The following is a 24,212-nucleotide window of genomic DNA, read 5'->3' as shown; positions in this document are numbered from 1 at the left end:
AGACAGATAAGCCAAACGCTTCCTCACACTACCAAGTTTCATGAAACTCACCCACCCACCCATATCCAATTTTGGAGGGTCTTTTTGCCCTCTTTTTGCTCCCTCCCTGCCCACAAATGGCAAACAAACAAGAAGGAGTAGGCAAATAGTTCTGCTGAAATAATTGGGAAGGTTTCACACGACATGACCAAACCCAGGGTTGAAAGAGAGTCAACATAATAGCTAACAGGAAGCATAGAAAAGTGTGCACAAAAAGCAGGTTTTGAAAGAGCCCATTGCAATTTATAATAATAAAAGGTTTGTGCAGTCTCAAGGCTATCCTCCCAACTTGGCTGACGTTAATAGAGATACAGGCTGTACAGAGCTGGGGGGGGGGGGGAGGTTGTCTTGTTTAGCTAAGTCCTTAATGCGGGAAGGACAAGGTGATCTTCAAATTCTGTTTGCAATATGATTATGTTGCTGTCTCCTTCATATTCTACAGCAGCATCTGGTGAGCATGCACTCTGAATTACAAATTCATCTTGGTTGTAAAACTAGCACAAGTTCAGGAGATATGGCAAGAGCAACAGGGAAACAGTAGATTTATCAGTGCATCTATACCTCAGTGAGATTCTACACACACACACACACACACAATCTAAACTCAAAAACATCTTCCTCTGTGACTTGTAATTTCATGCTGTCAGCATTTGAGTTGTTCCAATGAAGAAACCGTGGTGACTAGTGCATCTAGCATCCTGCTGTCTCTTAGAAGGTATCCCTCCCACATCTACCAGTTACCTCTGTTGGTCCTAAGCATCCTCATACATTAGGAAAGGCAGTTATGGCCTCTGCCCATGTGTCCATCTCCCACAGCTATCTTTATGAAGATGCTTACTCAGTGCAGCAGCTGACTCTCAAGCTGAAAGCCAGTTGTACAAGGTGGCCACAAGGCCAAATGGTTTGGCAGTGTCTCCAAAATAGCACCCGTCTCTGCAGGGAGGGAAAGACCTTCCGTGAATTATCTGCCAGTGTGTCTGTCACTTTGAACTCCTTGCAGTAGTTCATTGAACAGGTAGATTCTAAAGCTGGCCTTGGACATTCTAACAAGGCAGAGAGAGAAGGAATTCCACACTACGAAGAAATTTGTGGTGCTCTCATTACAGCATTCAAAAAAAGGAGTGGGGTGGGGCGATGTTTCTGCATCAGGAGCTTGACATGAATCTCTCATGAAGATTCCTTTTCCAACATGGATGCACAATATGAGAGAGATATAACAACCCTTTGGTTTTTCTGTTGCAATCCAAAACCATGATGAGAATCGCGACAATAATTCATGCATGAGTGTATGCATGCAGACAATGTTTGTTTGCTTGCTTCAATTTCTATACCGCTTTATATTTTTAATAAAAAACCTCAAATGTGGTTCAATGCCTCTTCCTACAGGGCAGTGGGGTACCTTCGACATTCACAAGAGCAAATCAGCTACCCAAGAAGCAATGCGTTTCTAGTCTGATTTTTTTTTTTAAAAAAAATTGCAACCCTCTGAACAGGGAAGGGGACTGCAGATAGAAGCGTCTCCATCAGAAGTAGAATCTAGTCCAAACACAAAAAGAAATCATGTTTTACTTAGGGTAATCCGACATAACAGTACACCTAGTTTCATTTCTCCTGGCTATTGACATTTGAGGTGTATATTTTCAGTACCCACTTTATTTTTGTGATTTTAAGTTGTTTTAAACTGTTTGTGATATTGTTGGGTTTTAATGTAACCCATCGTGGGACCTTAGGTTGATGATAATGATGCTTGAACCTTAAAAGGCACCTCCCCTTTTCAGCACTTCTTGCAAACACACTTGTGTTGTTTGAGTGCTATTGCTCTTGGAGCAATTTCTTCTTCTTCTTTACCCTCACAGTCCTTGGCCTCATTTGTCCACCTTGCTGTTTAACCTCATTGGATGTGGTCCATGTGATTATGTCGATGACATCACAATGAAACATGTACCCGTCTATTTATTACTTAGATTTATACCTTGCCCCTTCCTCTCTCCCAGGATCCCCAAACAGGTAACAACAGTTCAAGAAAGCAATAACAAAAGTTAACATTGAACAATTTGCAGTAAAACACAATATAATGCAGCAGGAAACAGCAGTTCTTAAGACCTTCCCCATCAGAACTTTACCAGCAATTACCCAAACCTTTCCCAACAACATTGAAGCAGCAGGTACATTGAGCGGAGTACATCCCATTAGCCCCATCAGCCTGGGTGTTTTTAATTGGCATCCAAAGTTGGTCAAAGATGACGCCTTTTGGGAGGGAGGGAGTTCCTTGCGATTGCGATGATATCATAAATGATAGTAAACAAAATAACGTGAATCGTCACAGCCAAATCAGATTAAACGGTGGAGTAGGCATAGGAGAATGAAGACGCCAAAGGCAAGGGGTGGGGAGGAGGAGTAGAGCTCAGGAGCAGCAGGAGGCAGGAAAACAAGAGGGCGGCAAACAACAAAAACATCACAAATGCTCAGCAAGATGAATATTTTTGGCCAATTTGTTCAACCGCATCCGACGGACTACTTTCAAAGTAAATGCCGAAATTCCAAAATATTCGGCGCCACCGTGTTTTTCAAGAGCTTCTATAATTGTAAGTTATCTGTGTTACCACTGAATGTGACAGTTGCCACCAATGAAGACTATGAAACAGAGTTTCCTAAGGAGCATAGCTCATCTCGTGTCTACCACAAACTCAGGCTTGAAGTGCATGCGCTTCTTGATCCACATCATTAGTTCCCACTGGCAGGGGGCAGAGACACCGATAACACTGTGGCATCAGCTGTGTTCTACAAGACAGAGGGGAAGGAGGGATGTCAACATGTGCCTGACATCTGGCGACAGCTACATGCAGATTGCAGTGTCTAGTTCTGGCCTCATTAGGTGGCTCTAAGCTACTCTCTCTCAGCCTTCATTCATCTTCAGTAAGGAGGGGAAAGTATTGATCCATCCCATACCCTCCAGCATTTCTCCAATGAAAACAGGGACATCCTATTCAATAATAATAATAATAATAATAATAATAATAATAATAATAATAATAATAATTTTATTATTTTTGCATCGCCCATCTGGCTGGGTTGCCCCAGCCAATCTGGGTGGCTTCCAACATATATAAAAACATAATAAAACATTAAATATTTAAAAACTTCCCTATATAGGGCTGCCTTCAGGTGTATTCTACAGGTTGTATAGTTATTTATTGTCAGGCTTCAAGGAATCCACTTCCTTCCCCTCCTACCTTGGCAGTAGGTAAGCAGAACAAAGGAAAAGGAGTCTTCTTACCAGTTAGAAACTTTAATGATCGCAGCGAGAGAACAAAGAATCCATTTCCTAGGAATGGCGGCGCTCCCAATTAAGAGTTCCCTAGTCACCCACGTCGCTACTGTGTCTTATAACCTGAGCTCGTAACCTATGTGCTTTCTGTTCTGCCATCTTTCCAGAGACAGTGAATCTGTTAGCTCTCTCCCTCCCAGTGTTTCTTCTCCTAGCTGTTCCCTATCCAATATTTCCCAGCTTCTGCCTTTTGAACTATGTCTCTCTGCAAACCACTGTTCCAAATCTATACTGTCCTCTTGCTCCTGGGAAGATTCAGGATCCTGATCAGGGGCCGGGGGTGGGGTGGGAAGGCTCCCACCACTCCTCCTCAGAGCAGCCCTCCTCAGCACAGTCTGTGACACTTATCTCCTTAGCTCGGAGGTCACGTAACTCCATACCCTCCAACATTTCTCCAATGAAAATAAGGACGTCCTAAGGAAAAGTGAGGCATTCCAGGATCAAATGAGAAACTAGGATGGCTTCTGTAAATCCAGGATTTTCCCTGGGAAATAGGGACACTTGGAGGGTCTGCCATTCTACAACATGGATTGTGCAGATTACAGCTATGGAGCTGGATCCATTGATAGACAAAGAGAACACCACTCATTGCAATGGGAATTTCCTGGTCCCTCCTTGACCTCCTAGCCCCCTGCAACTTCCAAAAGCCAGCTCTGAAGGACCTCTGAATGGAAATGTGACATGGGGATGGGAGAGGGGTGCTGCATTGAGGATTGGGGAGAATTCAGTGGATCTGTCACACACAAGGGGAATAGTCTCCCTGCTCATACAACACCTCCTCCTCCCAGATCCAAACCACAATGTATGTAAACACTAGGTGAATGCTGTTGATTGGGGAAGGCCCATAGCTCAGTGGTGAGGGATCCCAGGTTCAGACCCCAGCATCTCCAATACAGCTGAGGGAGACTCCAGCCTGAAATCCTGGAGAGCAGCTGCCAGCCAGTGTAGATGATACTGAATTAGTTGGACCAAAGGTTCAACTTGGTATAACACAGCCTCCTACATTGCTATTGTTTACTGTTGTTTTTCAAAACCCACATGAAGCTGGCTTTAAAGGGAATAATGGAAAATCTAAGAAGCGTACTAGAGGAATGATGCTCTCTCTTCACAATGCCTGCTTATGGCAGAGAGCAAAAAGTCTTTGCCAATCATTTTACTGTTATCAAAAATTTTGCTGAGATCTTCTGACATACCCAAAGATGTCTGAAGGTTGCTTGATATCTCAAACACTTGACTGATGTATTTTCAGAGCAGAGGATCTTGGCTGACATGCCAAATTGAGGATGAAGTTGTGGTTTCAGTCTCTTTGTAGCATTGATTTGGAATGCAAACAGACCTTTGTATCAGTTCCCAAAATAAAAGAGGGATTTGATGTTCCAAGGCTGAGCAGCAAAATATTTTGGAGAATTCCTACATTCAGCCCTGGAAAAGGTGTGCTACAACTCTGTGATCCAAAGAGCAGCTCAGAGAAGAAGCATTTAGCCCTTTGCCCTATGGGATCTGCATTCCCTACAGAGGTTTGTGACCGACAATACATAGTTGTAGCACTAGAACAAAAAACAAATGGAAAAACCGAACAGCAACCTAAACAGTGTGTGATGCAAATTACTCAGAAGCCAGCACAGCTTTACTTAGATTTTTTTAAAAAGCAAGCAAACATTGCATTCCTTCCTTCCTATGAGCAAAGAGTAAGAACACAGACTTAACTTGTTCTGGGGACAAAAATGTTTGCTGGGCAGGGGAAGAGATTTCACACATTGCTGTTTCTGCTGCCCATGCTCCTATGCAGCTTTAAATGAATAAATAAACCAGGTTTTGATCTGACCCAGGTGGAATCAAATTGTTCTGCTCAGCGATAAGACACCATGTGATTTCTTTCATTCATTCTTACAGCATCCCAGAGGTGCTTGCTTCAAATATTTAATGTAGAAACTCAAAGTCTGCAAGAAAACTTTCAACACTGTCATTGGGTCACATAACCAAGGAAATCGTCTCCTTGCAGAACTTCACATTGTTAGTCCTCTGTGCGTGCATGGAGAACTCAGGGCCAACCCAGTACATTTTGGCCCCAGAGGCAAACCACAAAAATGGTGCCCACCTCCCTTCCAGGGAAGAAAGAGTGGAGATCTACATCAGGAACCAGGGGAGAGGAAAGATCTACATCGGAATCTGCTGCCTCTGTGGATCCTGACACCTGAGGCGATCGCCTCACCTTCCCTGATGGGTGGGCAGATCTTGGGAGAACTGACACAAGGTGAGGTCTGCAACTGTTAAGGATCACAGCAAAAAAGTTTGAAATGAGTAATCACTTCCCCCAAATGCACCAATAGACTCTTAATAACACAAAATGTATGTAGGTAGTGCTCATTGATTTGCTTCTCCAATCAGTTTTATCAAAATTTTCTTCCTGTCAGAGGACTCGGCAGTGCACAAAATTCCACATACTCAGTCTAAACCAGGGGTAGGCAACCTAAGGCCTGGGGGCCAGATACGGCCAAATTGCCTTCTCAATCTGGCCCATGGATGGTTCAGGAATCAGCGTGTTTTTACATGAGTAGAATGTTTCCTTTTATTTAAAATGCATCTCTGGGTTATTTGTGGGGCCTGCCTGGTGTTTTTACATGAGTAGAATTTGTGCTTTTATTTAAAATGCACCTCTGGGTTATTTGTGGAGCATAGGAATTCATCCCCCCCCCCAAAGTATAGTCCGGCCCCCCACATGGTCTGAGGGACAGTGGACCACGGCTGAAAAAGGTTGCTGACCCCTGGTCTAAACCTTAGGATGGAACCAAAACAGATCTTCTTAGCCCTAATTACAGGCTACCCTCTGCAATATATATTACATTGCACCAAATGAAAATCTGGCTGGATGTTTGATATTCTGATGCAACCACATTCACAATGTGATCCATGGTTGGTTGGGATCATACTGTGGCCAAGACAAAGTCTGATCGATTTTATTTTAAAAAATGGCACTGATGCAACTGCCAAGAAGAACACACACACACACACACACACACACACCTGAGAACCTCCAGTGCAGTCCTACTCAATATGCACAAGGATTCTCAGTCTGTCATCAGAAGTACAGAGGTACATTTTGAAGTGCAGGAGCTCCTTGCGATAACCTTCATAGTCACACCTGCAAAGATCCCATAGCTATGACCCCCAAGGACAGTCAAAACACACAACCCTCCTTCTTTCCAGCAATATAGATCCCCCCCCCATTTCTGAGCCTGTGAACAGATTTTCTGTTGAAACGACGAACCACCTCTCCTCAGTTACAGCAGGGAAACAAAAGAAGCTAAGCTATTAAAAACTGCAGGGAGAAGCCAATTTTTACCTCCCCAACTCAAAATCGCCCCCCTATCAGGCCCATTTAATATTTTGCCAATTTGCTGTGTCGGCAGCTCTGGAAATCCTGAAAGAAAATCACCGTCTGTTTGAATGACTTGAAATTACAGCTTAAAGGTTGCCACAAAAGATTCGTGAAAACTGCTGATGTGTCTGTTTCTCTCCCTCTCTCACATATACCTTTTCAGACAATGAAATACTATCTATGCAATCTCTCCCCCTCCTTCAATGTTCTGTACATCTCTTTCTCTCTTGGGTACACCATAAAAACCTTTTTAAGGATCTCCTCCTTTAAAGCGGAAGATGAGCACATGGTGGCCTCTCACCTCAGCTGACTTAAATTATTAACCAACGTGTTGTCCCATGTGCAAAGTCTTCCAGTGTTCAAGCACAGCATGTAAGAATGTTTCCTATTCTCTCTGATAGGAACAAACAATTTTGTGTCCTGTAGACATGGAAGGGAGAAAAGTTCCCCCATTGCAATCACAGAATTATAGAAACTGGAGATATGTATAAAAAGTGGCCTGTTGCCAACCGTCAGATAATCCACTATAACACCAGTGGGAAACATTTGGCTTTCTAGAGGGGGCTGAGCCACAACTCACATCAGCCCCAGCAAGCTTGGCCAAGGACCAGGGACGATGGGACTTGGAGTTCGGCATCATCTGGAGGGTCAAGGCATGAAGAATGAAGCAAATAAAGAAACACAGAGTAGAATAAGGACTGAATATAAGGCAGCAGGTAATTGTGGGGGAAAGCATCATGAATGTAAGGATGGGAAGTCAAATTGTTATGAGAAGTTTATAAACTGGATTTTGTGTTAAGTTTATAAAACTAATAAAAAAACTGAATAATAAAAAGGCATTCCACATCAGCACTATAAGTTTCTTAGATTCAGAGATTTCTGCTGAATCATTACTAGCTACTGAAGACTTTTTTTTATCCCACCAGATTTTTGTAACAGTATAATGTTATTTAAATGGGTCTCTGAGCATGAATGTAATGTATTGAGGCAATTTTGTTTTCTTTGCCACTTAGAATGAATAGATGGATGGATGCAATGGTGCTGTGTAATCCTTTCTCCAGTTTTCCCTGCCCTCACCCATGATATACAACAGAGGTAGCCAGTGTGCTGCCCTCTGGAAGCTGTTGGAGTAGACATCCCATCAACCCTCAAGCCATGCTAGGGAAAAATCTTATTTTCTTTTTGTTTTAAGGTAGATTACAGAATCTCAAAGAGACACTAACTAAAATAGTAATTTCAGAAAACAAACTAGTTAATCTTCATTTTAATGGAGCCCAGCTTCTTCCTTGGTTTTATGTTTCCACTAGAATATTTTTCTTTTTTTTTTTTAAAAAAACTTATAAGTATGTTGTTGTTGATTTTAAAAAGAACACAATTGTTCTGGGAATTAGCAACATTATTTATAGGTGTTAACTGCTAGAGAATTCAATTGCTAATGACAAAATGTTAGAATACGCTAGGGATGTACTAACAGTATAATATTTAGAAGTATCTTTTTCTTCCAGATTCCTTTGCTGTCATAGTATATTTGCTACCACTGCCAACATAATTTCATTTAGCAGCTTTGAACAAACACTTACAAAGGAATAATGCTACCCAGATCTGATTGGCTGAAGGATATGATGGCTGGAACATTAATAATAAATATTATTATTATTATTATTGTTATTATTATACCCTGCTCATCTGACTGGGTTGCCCCAGCCACAGTAATAGACCTATTACCATTGTGGTAGTGTTGTTCATAGGATTTAAGAGACTGCAAGCCCTGCATTTGGAGAGATGTAATCTGAGACCTAGGGACACAGGTGGTGCTGTGGGTTAAACCACAGAGCCTAGGACTTGCCGATCAGAAGGTTGGCAATTTGAATCCCCGCGGCAGGGTGAGCTCCCGTTGTTCAGTCCCAGCTCCTGCCCACCTAGCAGTTCTAAAGCACGTCAAAGTGCAAGTAGATAAATAGGTACCACTCCGGTGGGAAGGTAAATGGTGTTTCCGTGCGCTGCTCTGGTTCGCCAGAAGCGGCTTAGTCATGCTGGCCACATGGCCTGGAAGCTGTACGCCGGCTCCCTCGGCCAATAAAGCGAGATGAGCGCCACAACCCCAGAGTCGGTCATGACTGGACCTAATGGTCAGGGGTCCCTTTACCTTTACCTTTACTAATCTGAGACCTAGTCCTTGCAAACAGGTTTAGTGCTAAAATTGTTTCTGGACTGCATCACTTCAAACTGAAGGGAAGGGAAGGCATGCATGACTAAATGTTTCTACATATAAAACACAAAAAACTCTGCACATAAAAAAAAACCCTGGCACATAAGAGGAAAGACAAGATAAACCTCTGCCCCATGACATGCTGATTTTCTATATGAAGGAATCTAGTCTTTTCATGTAGAGTGCACTTGGTCTTTCTAGTATCAAAGGTCATTGCAAGTCATTGCAACTCCTACCTGGTACAGTACAGTGCAAAAATATGTTTTGGAAGTCTCATGAAATAGGAATCACTGGCCTGCCTGCTCTCTTGCATTCTTGTTGCCTAGCCCCATTGTCTTCCATGCACCGGAGATGGTCTGACACCTGGTGTCTACCTTAGATACAAAGGCTCTGTGCACTACCCAAGTTCTGTAGATAAACATCATTAGAGCTTAGCCTCCTGTATGCCAGTCACCTGGTGTGATAACCGTTTGCCTCTCCAAATATCATGACCTTTCTTCATCAACACCCCTTGCCTATTAAAATATATCATTTGGACCTTCTGTGTATCCCTTTGTTTTGTTTTTACAGTCACCTGTGGCCTTTATTAGGTGATTAGAGGCTGAAAGCATGATGACACCTGAGGTACTTGTGAATGTTTTTTTTAATTGCACAATATAGCTATCATGCAATAATCGGCACCATCTTCCAAGGTGAGAAAATTATCTTTCAAAAATGAATGTGTGAATATTTAATGTGGAATAAAAGGTCATTCTCTCGATAACCTACAAAGCCAAGAAAATCAAAATGTACTGCCAACCATAATGCAGGAAAAATACTGTTCTCTTTGGCTGTATGTTGGGCAAGACTTGTCTTTCCTCTCCACAAGTTTGGAGGAAGCCCTGGCTTATTCTTCCTTTATATCAAGGATAGGAAATTGGTGGTCCTCAATAATTTGTTTGACTCCAACCTCCATTAGTCCCAGACAGCATAGCCAATGTTCAGATGTGATGTGATGATTAAATGATTAAGTATGAAACATTTGGTGTGGCTCAGACAGGCAGAGAGGATTGTGACTACAGTCAAGGGCAGAGACTGTTTAAGCCAACAACTTAGTTCCATATGCATATATATTCTGGGAATTTTAGATAATGGTCTTAGGTTGCATTCCTGAGGTCTGGAAATTAAATCCAGGGCAGGGATAGAATAGACCAAGGGCCATTTCCCAGTGGCAGGGGCCATTGCAGCCCAGCAAAACCACAGGAAAGCCTAGGGTGCGGGCAGTGCTTTTTTCTATAAAAAAAGTGTTTAGGCGTACTCTCATTTTGACTCAAGAAAATCACCATTTTATATTTCAAATTGGGAAAAATAAATACAGTAAATGGACAAAAGTACAAAGAACATGCATTACTTCAGACGTCCTTTCAAAAACCATGAATTTACAAACACCACACATCCACATTCCACACTGCTTCACACATTAAACGCTCGTTTCCGTCTGAGACTCAGGAAACACGGTGACAGGAAATGAGGCCGCCATTGGGGGTAGAAATGGAACTGATGATTCACCGTGTTAGAGAAGAAACTAAAAATTACAAAAAAGTTAGTTTCGTCTCCCGTTAGATTCACAAACTGTATAGGGGTATGTGTACCCCTGCGTCCCCGCAGGAAAAAACCACTGGATGGGGGGATACACATAACACTTCCTGCATGTTGGCTGACACCAACATTGGCCACAGCCAATGGGGAATGCTGGGACTCATTCCTGTATTTCAAATTTGATCTGGCCAATCATGGCCAAATGGAGGGGTGGAGCTATGAAAGCAGACCAGAGAGAGGCCTACCCTTGGTCAGTTCCAACACATTTGAACCAGCTGCACTGGTTCTCAGCAGTGCAGTTGGCAAGGACATCCCACCCACCTTTCATTTTGGCTCAAAGTCCAGGATACGCTTGCCCTGTGCCCAGGGCAGGGCGAGCCGCCCGTGAGGGTGGCATGAGCTGTGGCAGGACACTCCTCAGGGCCTCCGAGGAGTCTGCCTGCCATCTCCCAATACATTTGTGGCCATCTTGATCCCAATATGTTGTCACATTGTTTTTGTTGCTTCCAGCACCCCTGACCTGACGACCACAGGTCGTCCATCTGGGATCGCAAATGGAGAGCAACAGCTATGGTCAAATATTTAATTTTGCACAGTTGGAGATCTCAAAGGCATCCTACAAACAGAAACCTGCTTAAAAAGGTTTGATGGGGAACAGACTAGTATAGAAAAAAATATGAAGATATCTGGGATGCATGTGCCATTTGACCACTAAATGTTAGAGTAAGGCAGGACAGGAACACAATACACAATAAGGTCAAGAAATGTGGCTTCTGGCTAGCAATGTTGCTGTGACATCTATTTTCTAGCTCAGATGTGACATCTATTTTCTAGCTCAGATGTATGTATTCTGCCAGTTTTAGTGATTTTAAAATATTTCTATCCCATGCTTCACTAGATCAGATACTAGCGCAGTGTACCTTGTAATGATTGTCTCAAATACGATACAAGTAGCACAACCCTGCAAGTTTTTCTCCAGCTCCAGGGTAAATATTTCTTCACAAGATGGTGATGTTACTCTTCCTCTCCAGTGTCACCATATAAAGGCACAGTTCAGATGTGAAATCAACAAGTTCCAGGCTTGCATGTGCTGTCCATGCTCTGATTCACTCCTGCACTTCCTGATTCTCAGCAGAACATTGCTTGTTGCTGCAGCTGAACTGCGCAAGCTCTCTTGCAGTAGCAAACCCCCCAGTTTTAACTACAGTTTAATACTGCCATTTGTGTCCTTGTAGGGGCCTCGGGCGGAAGAAACATCGCATAGTCACAATGTTATTGTTTATGGAAAGCTTAATAGCACGTTCCTTAAGAACCAGTTAAGAAAAGTATCCTTAATAAAGGACATGAAAGCTATGCCTCTTGAAACCACACAGCAAGACGGCATCTGCAAAATCAATGCACCTATTTATAATCATTTCAAGTTTTTAACATATGCTGTTGTGAAGTTAACTATAATACTCTCAGTTTGTGGGGTAAACGGTACATTTGTTTTTCTATTGATTTCACTTCAAAAAAGTGCCTCAAGCTGGCTTTGTGCAGAACATAATATAAATGCCTATTATTACAATCAAAGCCAGCTATCGCTTGGTGATATTTGCCAGGCTTGGGCTGCTGCTGTTCTGCTGTGATAAATTTCAGCTGCACTCTTGCATGTACTTTACACAGAAATTTTCTCTTCAGGATTTGATGTCTACACTGAAAAGAAAGCATGATCACAAGCAGAAACAGAATACCAGATAGTGTGGTCAAAGACTGAGTTTGGGGTTGAAGTAACAACTGGGAAAACAGCTTGGACCAGATTCCCAAACGAAACAGTTAAGTATAATAGTTTAATTCACATAGAAATGAAAAATGTGTATGTATTGAGGGAGATTTGGAACAGAAAATGGCTAAATGCGTATTGCTAAACACGGGGGTTTCCCCCCAAAGAGTTTTTCTAAAGGACTCTGAGCTGTAACTAGTTAATGATTACCTGTTGGTTATTTTTTTACTCTTGGCCCTCCAGAGGTTTTGGGACTACAATTTCCATCATCCCTTACCACTGGTCCTGTTAGCTAGGGATGATGAGAGTTGTAGTCCCAAAGCAGCTGGAGGGCCAAGTTTGGCCATGCCTGGTACAGAGTAAAAAAAATGCTACTTAGAGTGAATCTTTAATCATGTGATGATGGTATTGAGTTGCAAATATGTCCATCTTCAAAGGGTGGTGGTTGTTAGTCTTCCTCTGAACAGAACAAAACATGTGATAATGGCTCTCCAAGACTGCATAGCCTGGAGGCTGGAAAGCAAGAGAGAGAGAGAGAGAGAAAGCACTTTGCATATAGGTCTGATCGGATTACTTCATATTTTGTAAGATGCTGAGCCTGTGCTGGACAGCACAATATATTGTATCAATATTTTTGAGTTTTAATTCTGGTTTGAAGAAACTTCTGCCAGTAAAAGTTAAAGTAATATTTTCATGGTTTGGACAGTGCTTCATTTCCAAAGGAGTCAGTTCTTATCTATCCAGATGCTTCAAACTGCACAATATTTAATAACTGCAACAGAAACAACACAATCCAAACCTCCTGGACTAATGTGCCAATTGGAATGTAGTTATACTCTGTATTTCACACTCCTGCCAACTTTTGCTATGGCGCTTTTGAAATATTTACCATATTACAAGGTGGTCTAAGGGATACCTTTAAAGTTTCCATTTCTTCCTCCCCCTGCCCCCAGGTTATAGCCACTCCCAGAGTGCTGCATGAGTGTTAAGATTGGGGCTGCAAATGGCCATGGGAGGTGATGGGATATGATGACGTGCTGTCTCTTCCAGGTCCTTTTTTGGGAGAAAGATGTCTGCACCCCATGAGTCTATGGAGGATAAAATGCACTGTGGAATCCTTTCGAGGGTTACGGTTGCTGCCTGCAGTTTGATATTAAACCTACAGAGCTATTAAGGCAAATACAACCTTGCAGTGTACAAATGTGTTTGCAGATCTTTCTCTGTGTTGGTTTTCTCTTTCTAGTGATTCATTGCTGAAACATTTATTCCATCCATGACAATGTGCTGACAGACACATTTTGATTAAAAGACAAGCAAGTCCCATACTATTGAGCAGTTCGGTCTGCAATGCACACAGCTCCATCTGTAACCTGTAATATTTCCAGCACTATGAAGTGAGCATTTCACTGTAGGGGAAGGATGCCCTTAAAAGGATGAATGGTACTCATATGAGTGCTGGTGTTTGAATCGGTTTACTTTCAAGTTTCAGGAGGAAAAGATGGAAAATGACAATAAACCACCAGAAAATTGGAAACTCTCCTGAGAACTGGAGTCTCTAACTTCTTCCTCAAAGCAATGAAACTGGATCAAATTGTGTCACAATATTGTTTGTGGCTTTGTCATTTAACGGAGGGGGGAGACCGAAAACTAGATATTAATATTCCCATCTTTCTGACCTTATTTTCTGTTATTTCCTTGATATTTTGCTGTCAAAAGCAGAGCTAAAATTTCTCCCTAGTCACACAGATTTAACAACGACCGCTCCCCACATTAAATGGGGGGCGCCCTTTGTGTGGTCGCGCACAGCCCCTAGACTCTATGCAGCAACATTATCACATGAGAGTTTCTTCATAATTTACTTCTTGTGGACTGGTGGCCAAAGGTGTTGCATTTTTCTTTCCAGGAAACATTCAGCCTCCCTAGCTGCCCATGTGTCCTGATATGAAAAGGCTCAATGGAAAGTATTATCTCCTTATGCCTTCCTCTGTGCCTTTAATCAAATCATGGGCACCTAGGAAGGCTGCAGAGCCACAGGTGAGATGATTTGTAGAATTTTTAAAAATAGCACTTATGAACATCCATTGACCACTTCAAAAGTAAGGCAAGTGTGTCAAAAGCCTGCATCTCTCCCAGAAGAATTTGATTTGCATTTTTTCTTCCTCTTTTATAGGTTCTGAATGCAATTTCCTTTCTCATTAATGGGCGCAGAATGGTTGGGAGGGAAATGAAGGAGACATTTTTGGCAGTGACAACAGCAGACGTCCACAGATGATGAAATGTTCACAACATTCACAGCAGATGAAAACTGGTTATATTAGCTGTGCTCACTGCAAATACTAGTATCAGAAACTGCCACTCTTTTTTTTTAATTTTTGTATATTATATTTTTATTGGTTTTCAAATACAAAAACAAATTTATACACTCCATACATCTTAATTACATCTTACTTCTCTTTTTTGACTTCCCTCAATTTGTCTGCAATTCCTTCCCTTTATTACTTTTTACACATTTCTGCCATTTTAACCATTTCCCATCACAGAGCTTCCTTAAAACTTACAAACGTAATTTGATTATCACTCAGTTTTTGCATATATTGGATATATTGGATAAACTTTTCCCAATCTTCTGTAAATCTTTGATCTCGTCGATTCCGAATCCTTCCTGTCATTCTATCCAGTTCTGCATAGTCCATCATTTTGGTTCTCCATCCTTCTATCGTAGGTAGCTCCTCCTGTTTCCATTTCTGGGCCATCAATATTCTTGCTGCTGTCACTGCATATAAAAATAACTTCTTTTCTTTCTTATTTATCTCATTACCTGTAATGCCTAGTAAGAATGCTTCTGGTTTCTTAGCAAATGTATATTTCAACATTTTCTTCAATTAATTATAAATCATCTCCCAAAAGCATTTTACCTTCTTACATTCCCACCACATATGAAAAAGGTACCTTCTTTTTCTTTACATTTCCAACATTTGTTACTTGTCTTATACATTTTTGCTAGCTTCACAGGTGTTACATACCATCGGTACATCATTTTCATAACATTTTCTTTTATAACTGTACTTGCAGTGAATCTTAAACCTTCTTTCCAGAGTCTTTCCCACTCCTCCATTTGTATATTATGCCCTATATCTTTGGCCCAGTCAATCATAACTGATTTTACCCCCTCATCCTTCGTACACCATTCCAATAATATCTTATACATTTTTGCTAAATTCTTATAATCATTGTTCAATATTTCTGTCTGAAATTTTGATTCTTTATCAGCAAAACCCCTCTGGTTTAGATCTTTTCTAAACATCTCATTAATTTGAAAGAAATGCAGCCAGTCATTCACATAATCCTTAACTTCTTCAAATGGTCTCATTTTCCATTTTCCTTCACTTTTACATATTAACTTCTCATATGTCACCCATCCCCCTAGCAACTGCCACTCTCAAGGCCCCTGATCAATGTATAAAACAGCACCAATTCCTGTTGTGTTTGATGCAGTACAAGCATATCCACACCTCTTTGAACAGACTGAAGATATGCATCTGAAACTTACAATAGATTACAGTCAGAGACAGTGGTTCCGGGTGACTGAGACGGTGCTTCCAATCTAAACCCCAATTTTCAGCCACTCATAAAATCCTTTCCAAGCATTATAGCTTGGACTGAAATGCCTCCTTCTGGGTCACTGGGTCAAAGTTCAGTTATTTTGATAAGCCTTTAGAAAATTGTTCCATCTTTCAGAGTCATTTGATGGTGTAGGGAGAAGGAAAGGGTTTTCTTTTTTTCCAATTTCATTGTGAGCATCGTTCCAGTGCTCCTTCTCCACTCATACTACAGTCTCCTTTTGAAAAAAAACTCACTGTGGGTGCTACTGAAATCATAGTCTGAATGTGAACTTTAAGACATGATAAAGCCTCTCCACATATGAACTGGCCCAGATCCTGGAATCATCACCTGAGGGCTTCATGTGCCTCCTCCATGAGAGGTCTGGAAGAAGAAGAGTTTGGATTTTATATCCCGACTTTCACTCCCTTTAAGGAGTCTCAAAGCGGCTAACATTCTCCTTTCCCTTCCTCTCCCACAACAAACACTCTGTGAGGTGAGTGAGGCTGAGAGACTTCAAAGAAGTGTGACTAGCCCAAGGTCACCCAGCAGCTGCATGTGGAGGAGCAGGGAAGCGAACCCGGTTCCCCAGATTACGAGACTATCGCTCTTAACCACTACACCACACTGGCTCTCAACATGAGAGGGCGGCAACACGAGAACGGGCCTTTTCTGTGGTGGATCCCTAACTGCGTGTCAAGGCCTCCAGACCAGCCCCTTGTTAAAATAAATTCACATGGACACAGAATATTTAGTTTAAGGTTATTGGCAAAATTTTAGGCCACAACTTTATTGAATTACAGAAATGTGAGGGGCATTGGCTTAGGCACTATATCAGACTCCTGCCCACTTTACAGGTAGTCAATAAGGCAGCGCAAAGCAGGCGCATAGCCACGTTGCACTGCCGCTTTTAAACTCCTCACAACCCCCCCACTCAAAACTGATTGGCCAACAGGTCTGGGGTGATTGTGATGCCACCCTGGCATGACAGTTCGCCCATGCCAGGGTGGGGGGAGGAACTGGGCTGGGGGCCTGCCCGCAACCAGGACCATTCTAAAGATGATCCCACTTGTCAAATGCTCTCTCCAGAGAGGCTCACTTGGTGCCTTTGTTGCACAACTTCAGGCACCAGGTAAAAGCATTCCTCTCCTCCCAGGCCTTTGGCTAATGAAACAATCCATGGTCTTGGGGGGGGGGTATTGTTTTTGTTTCTTACTATGATATGTATCTTTGTGCTTTTATATTGTAAACTGCCCTGTGATCCTCGGATGAAGGTCAGTATAGCAATTTAATTAATAATAATAAATGTGTGTTTGGAATCTCATGTTTCTGGGTGAGGGACTTAGCAAGAACTTTAGAAGAATATCCACAAGACATTGAACCTGGGTGCTGACCTAAGGCAGCAGGGTAAGTGTGTCAGCAGCAGATCAGTAGCCTGGCATTGCAGAGAAGCAAGTGGCCTCCCTCTACTGGTGGCACTCTGTGGGAAGCATGGCACAGCCCAGCAGTCTCTGAAACAGCACTAAGGGAGTATGTTAATTTAAGTGTGTTCTGTCAAATGTAGTACATTTTCACAACCAACTTTTCTACCCCATGAGTACATTCTTATTGTTAATGTTTTTAAAGAAAAGAAGAAAAGGCCAGAGGTTTCAGCAAATTTCACTGGTAGCCTCCTGCGTGGGTACAATAAAGTTGGCAGCAATGCAGTTTTGTTATAAAACCAGCACAGACACCTGTCATATATAATGGCCATACATGAAACTCGTAAGAGTTTCATGGCAATCTTTTTGGGGCTATGATCTAATAGGGGATTGGTATTGGGGTGGACAGAACACAATTTGTCAGTAAAAAACCAGTTCCTTAAGCATCTTTAGCCAAAAATGAAGGCACTCTCCTCTGTGTAGGAAATTCTCTGTAGAGTTTTCAAATCCTTTGCTGTGGAATATTTTCAATCTATGATTTACAAAATGAAACTTTTCAGGAATTCTGCCAAAGAAACAAAGAAGCAATGTGTTTCTCATTAAGAAAAATACTCCTGTTCTTTAAGTACAGTTGTACCTTGGATCCCGAACGCCTTGCGACTTAAATGTTTTGGTTCCCAAATACTGCAAACCTGGAAGTGAGTGTTCCGGTTTGCAGATGTTTTTTGGAAGCTGAACGTCTGACGTGGCTTCCGTGGTTTCCAATTGAGTGCATGAAGCTCCTGCAGCCAATCATAAGCCGTGACTTGGTTGTCGGATGTTTTCAGAAGTCAAACGGACTTCCAGAATGGATTCCGTTCGAGAACCATAGTATGACTTTATGCATCTTTACATTTGTTTGGCTTTTGTATACGCACGCACTCAGTGGCAAAGAGTGCATGTAGAGTTTAGAAAGTTCCACATTCAGTGGGCAGGACAACAAAGATAATTCATTAAAAGGGGGGCCAATCTTCAGAAAACTGTTCAAGACCTGCTTTGCGGAAAGATGAGTTTCAAGATCAAATGACAAAAACCCAAGTGTGTTTCAGAGCATTTGTTGCAGTTACTTGTTGCAGTAATACTTTGTTCCTCAGCACACGTGTGACTTACATATTTTCTTCTGCTGCTTTTCATACAACAGCCAAAGCGAGAGAAACAAACATCTCATTTGTGATGAGACATGTGAGCTCAAGTGGTAGGTACAGCTCAACACATTGGAGGTGTGCAAATTCCCCCTTTCAATGTTATATTGTATGTGTGAAACAAAGATCTGTGAGTTGCTTGCAGATCCATGGTGTGTGGAGCTCCTTAAATTGGATGGACAACATGTCAAATTAGATTAGACATGTGCAGCAACCCAATAACAATTCCTGAAAGTAAATCTATGCTCGAATCCCTTTCCGAAGTAGACATCTTTAGCCATATTCAGATGTAAGATCCACTCACATTAAAAGAACTCTTGGGGGGGGGAGTGGTCATGCACCCCTTCCCCAACATCCCCACTCCCACTTTTGACCTTCACACGTTCAGATTTGTATATTTCGTTTTTAGCAGTCCATGCACAGACAGATTTGGAGTCATAGGGTATGTTCTCATGCTGCCCACATCTAATCAGAAACGCAAGCTGCTATCTTTTAAGAAAACCGGGAAAGGCAATTCTTTGAACTCTCTTACCTTTCCCAGCCTGAAGTCTCAACCCTCCCTGACAGAGCTGCAATAGAGTAAAGAAGCAAACATAGCTCTGGGCACCAGCTTCACAGGCTGCAGACAAGAAAAATAACATTGGAGGAAGTCCATTTCAGTTTCAAAATGTTGACTATATAATGACTGAAAGGTAAGTCTCAAGATCAGAATAAAGTGAGTCAAAGTGGGGCTCAACAGAAACATGCCACCAGCCATATGAACTTGTGCACAGCTATTTGAAGAAAAGACAAAGTGTTTTCTTCTGTCAACTTTCTTTCTGCTCAACCCCCTCCATTCCAAGTATGAAGCAACCCACAAACAAAAATGTCACCAAATTTATTGAGTTAGGATGTAACATATTCAGCTCATTCTCAAGTCTTTGAGCCCTTGGAGGGTTTTTTCACTCTTCCAAAACTCACTCAAAGATGCTGCACTGTCAATATTCTGATGGTGATGCCTTTACCCTGAGAAGTTAGAATGTTTGTGAGCACCTCAATGACAGCCTAGCCAGTACCACTCCCCCCAAAAGTGAATGGGAATCACAAACAACCAGATTTGAGGGGATTCGTGATGTGTCCCTTGCAATTTTAGAAGAAGAGATGGGACACCTTAATGATTCTCAGGAGTAGGGTATTCTAGCTTATGTAGATACTCCATAGTCAACAACAACAACAACAACAACAATTTATTTATTTATACCCCACACATCTGGCTGGGTTTACCCAGCCACTCAGGGCGGCTTCCAACAAAATATTAAAAATACAATAAAACATCAGACATTTAAAACTTTCCTAAGCAGGGCTACCTTCAGATGTCTTCTAAAAGTCAGATAGTTGTTTATTTCCTTGACATCTGATGGGAGGGCATTCCACAGGGCGGGCACCACTACTGAGAAGGCCCTCTGCCTGGTTCCCTGTATCCTCACATCTCGCAATGAGGGAACCCCGCCAGTAGGCCCTCAGACCTGGTCCTCAATGTTGGGGGTGGAGACACTCCTTCACTTGCAACTATAAGCTCCTAACTGCAATCTTTATTAAGGATTTGAAGAGAGTTCTGTTCCACATCATTACCAGGTCTCCCACTTTTGAGTCAAGAAACTGCTGGACGTTCAATGAACAGTTGCAGAAGCCATGCCTTGCATTTAGAAGGTCCCACGTTTGAACTCTGCCATTTCCAGTTAATAGATCTCAACAAAGGGAACCATTAGAAAAACTGGAGAGTCATTGCCAGATGTTCAAGATGTTCAGTCATTGCTTTTCAGCTCTTCTCTCTCTCTCTCTCTCTCTCTCTCTCTCTCTCTCTCTCTCTCTCTGCATCACCTCATATGGGCAGCCATCACAGCAGCATCCATTCCTTGAATTCCTGCTAAATCCAATAGTGAAGGCTGTCAGTACTGAAGAAGCAAGAGGGATATAAATATGGCTGCAGTGTCTTGGAGGCAGTGCGGGCAGGGCCTTTGGGGTAAACCCAGAGGGCGGAACGAAAGGGTTCTGACCGTCCAACTTCTTAGATGCTGGCAGGCATACAATAATTGCATTTTGAGCATTTCAAAACTACTTCATTCTCAATCTGTCAAGCAAATGTATGCCCTCTCTTCTTTTCAGAGATTCTCCCCTTTTCATGCCACAGACACCCCATGCTGTTCCACTTTGCTAGAGTATCAGCTAGCTTGGCCTCTGTGCCACATTTTAATCAGTCTGCTTCATGTTTCCTCCAAAAGGGAAGTTCAAAGTGGCTCAGCTGCCCTGATTTCTTTTTAAAAAATAAAATAAAAAAAGCACAGGGGAGGGTGTCAACCACATTAGAGGAGAAACAGAGCCTTTTCCAACTGAAGTCAAAACTGCCCAAGAAGTGCTGGCACCACAATTTTTTTAAAAAAAAATAAAGAAAACTGCTGTGTTATTTCTCTGTGCAGCTGCCACACCTAGCAGGGCGCTAGGTCTCAACCCCCCTCATTTGCGCAGATGGCATTTTGTGGTGCAAAGGAGACAAGGAGAAAGAGAACCAGGGTGAGGAGAAACCAATGTCCTACAGAGCCCTGGACAAAACAGGATGAAAAGTCCTCTCTTATTTTATCACAAAATAGAGCTTCACACTTGCTGGATTCCTCTCCCCCTCACGCCGGTTGCTCAGATGAACTGACAGCCTAACAGGCTTCTGATTAGGAGCAATGTCTGCAGCTGATATGTGCACTTTGAAAAAGCATTCTACACAATATGCACAGTTCATTCATTTAAGAGGACTGGCAAAGCCCTGACCTTCTGGAACAGACTTGTCTTCAAAGAAGCTGCATCACTGGAGCATGGGGTGGGTGAACACGCTCCTGCTGTTCTCATTTGCGAGACTGATAAAATCATATCAGGAGAGCAGAATAGTTATTTCAAAATCAGGGTAAATCTTTGGTAAGAGGAAGCGTGGGAAGCCAAAGAGTATATAGGTTACTATGCCAAAATCTGTTCTACCCTCCCCCCCCTGCTAAAAAACCCTGTTCCCACTCGACTCCTGAGTAAACAAGGGACTTTCCAGTATGAATGCTGAGAGCAACCAAAGCAGAATCCATGACTGATCCAAGGTCACAGTCGAAAAAAGTAGGGTCAGGTGAGAAGTAAAGTCAGAGCAGTCCATGATCAGATTTAAGGACTCAGGAGGTGCTGTGGTCTAAACCACTGAGCCTCTTGAGCTTGCTGATCAGAACGTCAGCAGTTTGAATCCGTGCATTGGGGTGAGCTCCTGTTGCTCTGTCCCAGCTCCTGCCAACCTAGCAGTTAGAAAGCACACCAGTGCAAGTAGATAAATAGGTACCACTGTGTTGGGAAGGTAAACAGCATTTCCCTGCACTCTGGTTTTCGTCACGGTGTTCCATTGTGCCAGAAGCAGTTTAGTCATGCTGGCCACATGACCTGGAAAGTTGTCTGTGGACAAAAGCCGGCTTCCTTGGCCTGAAAGTGAGGAGCACAGCAACCCCAAAGTCACCTTTGACTGGACTTGACTGGCTCAGGTTTAGCATAGGCAGAAGATCTGATAGCCAGCACTGGAGTTTTTGAGTTGGAGCTGCTGGAACCACATCCTAACCTCAGCCAACTCCTATCAATTTCCTTTTCTCCAAAGGTCAGTCTCCCTAGGTGTCTTTCTCCCAAGCAGACTTATACCCCTGAGGAGCACTTTTCCAAATGGGCCAGGTTTCTATCTGGCATTTCAGGTAGATAGAAGGGATCTTAGGAAGATTCTTGTGTGGAAGAAACACACAGCTGGGGTTTCCTTCTTCCTTCATTTTGCAGGATCTCATTACTGATAGTAGTGATAAGCTATTATCAATGACAATTTCACATTGATTGAAGTGTTGATTCCTGTTTCCATTGTGCTGACATGGTAACAAAGGAAACTACGGAAATGCATACTGGCACAGAGTCAATCAATCAAAGAGCCACATAAGAACCTATGAACAATGATGATATATAAATATATTACCGGGGCAACGGACAATAGAAACTACTTGCAGACACCAATGTGCTGCGAGTCAACAGTTTTCCTATCAAAGACAAAGTTAAGAAATAACTCACTAATAACAGATTTGAATTCCTCTATAATTCCATCCTCAGTTTCAGAGATTGTGATATATTGGTATATTGTTTAGCTGGTGATATATCAAGATGTTGAAAACCAGACATTGTTCATTCCTACACTTCATAATGTGTGAACGGAGGCAATTTTGTTCTGACAGAACTCAAAGATACTTGTATGTGTGGTAAATTAATCCATAAAATTAGCTCTGTTCTATTGACTGAAGTTAAAAGTCACAGGAACAATATGAAGCCTAATGTTTTGCTTTCAGCAAAACAAAGATTACAAAGAATACAGTGCATTCAAACTTAACCAGGAAATGAATAATATGGCAATTATGTGGCGTGTTTCACCATGGCAACACCACAAAGCGAAGGTACACAATTTCTGGAAACAATCTTAACCCACATTAAATATTTTTGTTACCAACCACTATTTTAGAATGTTCTCAATTGTACATCAAGTACCTGCTGTCAACAATGTATTAGGATGTCAGGGTGCTTTGCATAAAATGAGTAAAGCTTTCTCGCCTTCTTGAAAAGCAACAGTTATTTTGCGCAATCCACATGTTCTCAGGCATGCTAACTGGAGGGTACCAATGTCCCCCCCTTTTTTTTGGCCAATGTATAAGCAATGACAAACCTAGACAGCATCTTAAAAAGCAGAGACATCACCTTGCCAACAAAGGTCCATATAGTTAAAGCTATGGTTTTCCCAGTAGTGATGTATGGAAGTGAGAGCTGGACCATAAAGAAGGCTAACTGCTGAAGAATTGATGCTTTTGAATTATGGTGCTGGAGGAGACTTTTGAGAGCCCAATGGACTGCAAGAAGATCAAACCTCTCCATTCTGAATGAAATCAGCCCTGAGTGCTCACTGGAAGGACAGATCCTGAAGCTGAGGCGCCAATACTTTGGCCACCCTGGAAAAGACCCTGATGTTGGGAAAGATGGAGGGCACAAGGAGAAGGGGACAACAGAGGATGAGATGGTTGGACAGTGTTCTCGAAGCTACCAGCATGAGTTTGACTAAATTGCGGGAGGCAGTGGAAGACAGGAGTGCCTGGTGTGCTCTGGTCCATGGGGTCATGAAGAGTTGGACACGACTAAACGACTAAACAACAACAACATAAGTATTCACTCCGGCTTGTTGTTTTCTCAGTCCAGTTACTTTGGAATATAAAAGATAACTCATGTTGTTAATTAATTAATTAATTAATTAATTACATGATGATGATTAATATAATGTCCTTTCTGTTCAGGACCCATGTCTGTTGCATCCTTCTCACGCAGCCCTTCTCATGCAGTCTTGCGAAGTAGCGCAAGACTAGCAGGGCAGCATAACTGCCCTCTTTGGGCGCCTGCCTATTGTGCCTGCCAAGGGTCATGGTTGGGCTGGGGTGCAGCAAGATGTCCCCCCATGCACTTGGGGCCACCGTCCCTCTGGCCCTCCCCACATGATGCCACTGATTAGACCTCAAGTCCATGCCAACCATGGAGGATTAAGTGAATTGTAATTCAAAGTACAGTGGTACCTCGGGTTACATACGCTTCAGGTTACATACGCTTCAGGTTACACACTCTGCTAACCCAAAAATAGTGCTTCAGGTTAAG

The 24,212-nt window shown here is 42.3% G+C and overlaps 1 protein-coding gene across 5 annotated transcripts in view; it reads right to left on the bottom strand.

Moving 5' to 3' along the window:
• Positions 1-24,212, bottom strand: part of LINGO2 (leucine rich repeat and Ig domain containing 2) — a 520,455-nt gene that overhangs the window by 283,785 nt on the left and 212,458 nt on the right. Inside the window, exon 4 of one of the 5 annotated variants that reach the window (XM_083593418.1) lies at positions 19,030-19,116. The exons of the other annotated variants lie outside the window; for them this stretch is intronic. The gene's annotated coding sequence lies outside the window, so the exon portion shown is untranslated. The remainder of the gene's footprint in view (positions 1-19,029; positions 19,117-24,212) is intronic. 5 annotated transcript variants of the gene reach the window in all.

Source organism: Podarcis filfolensis (assembly GCF_964270895.1).
Source record: "Podarcis filfolensis genome assembly, chromosome: 17".
Lineage (NCBI taxonomy): Eukaryota > Metazoa > Chordata > Lepidosauria > Squamata > Lacertidae > Podarcis > Podarcis filfolensis.
Note: the sequence above shows the minus strand (reverse complement) of the source record. Positions and strands in the feature narration are given on the sequence as shown.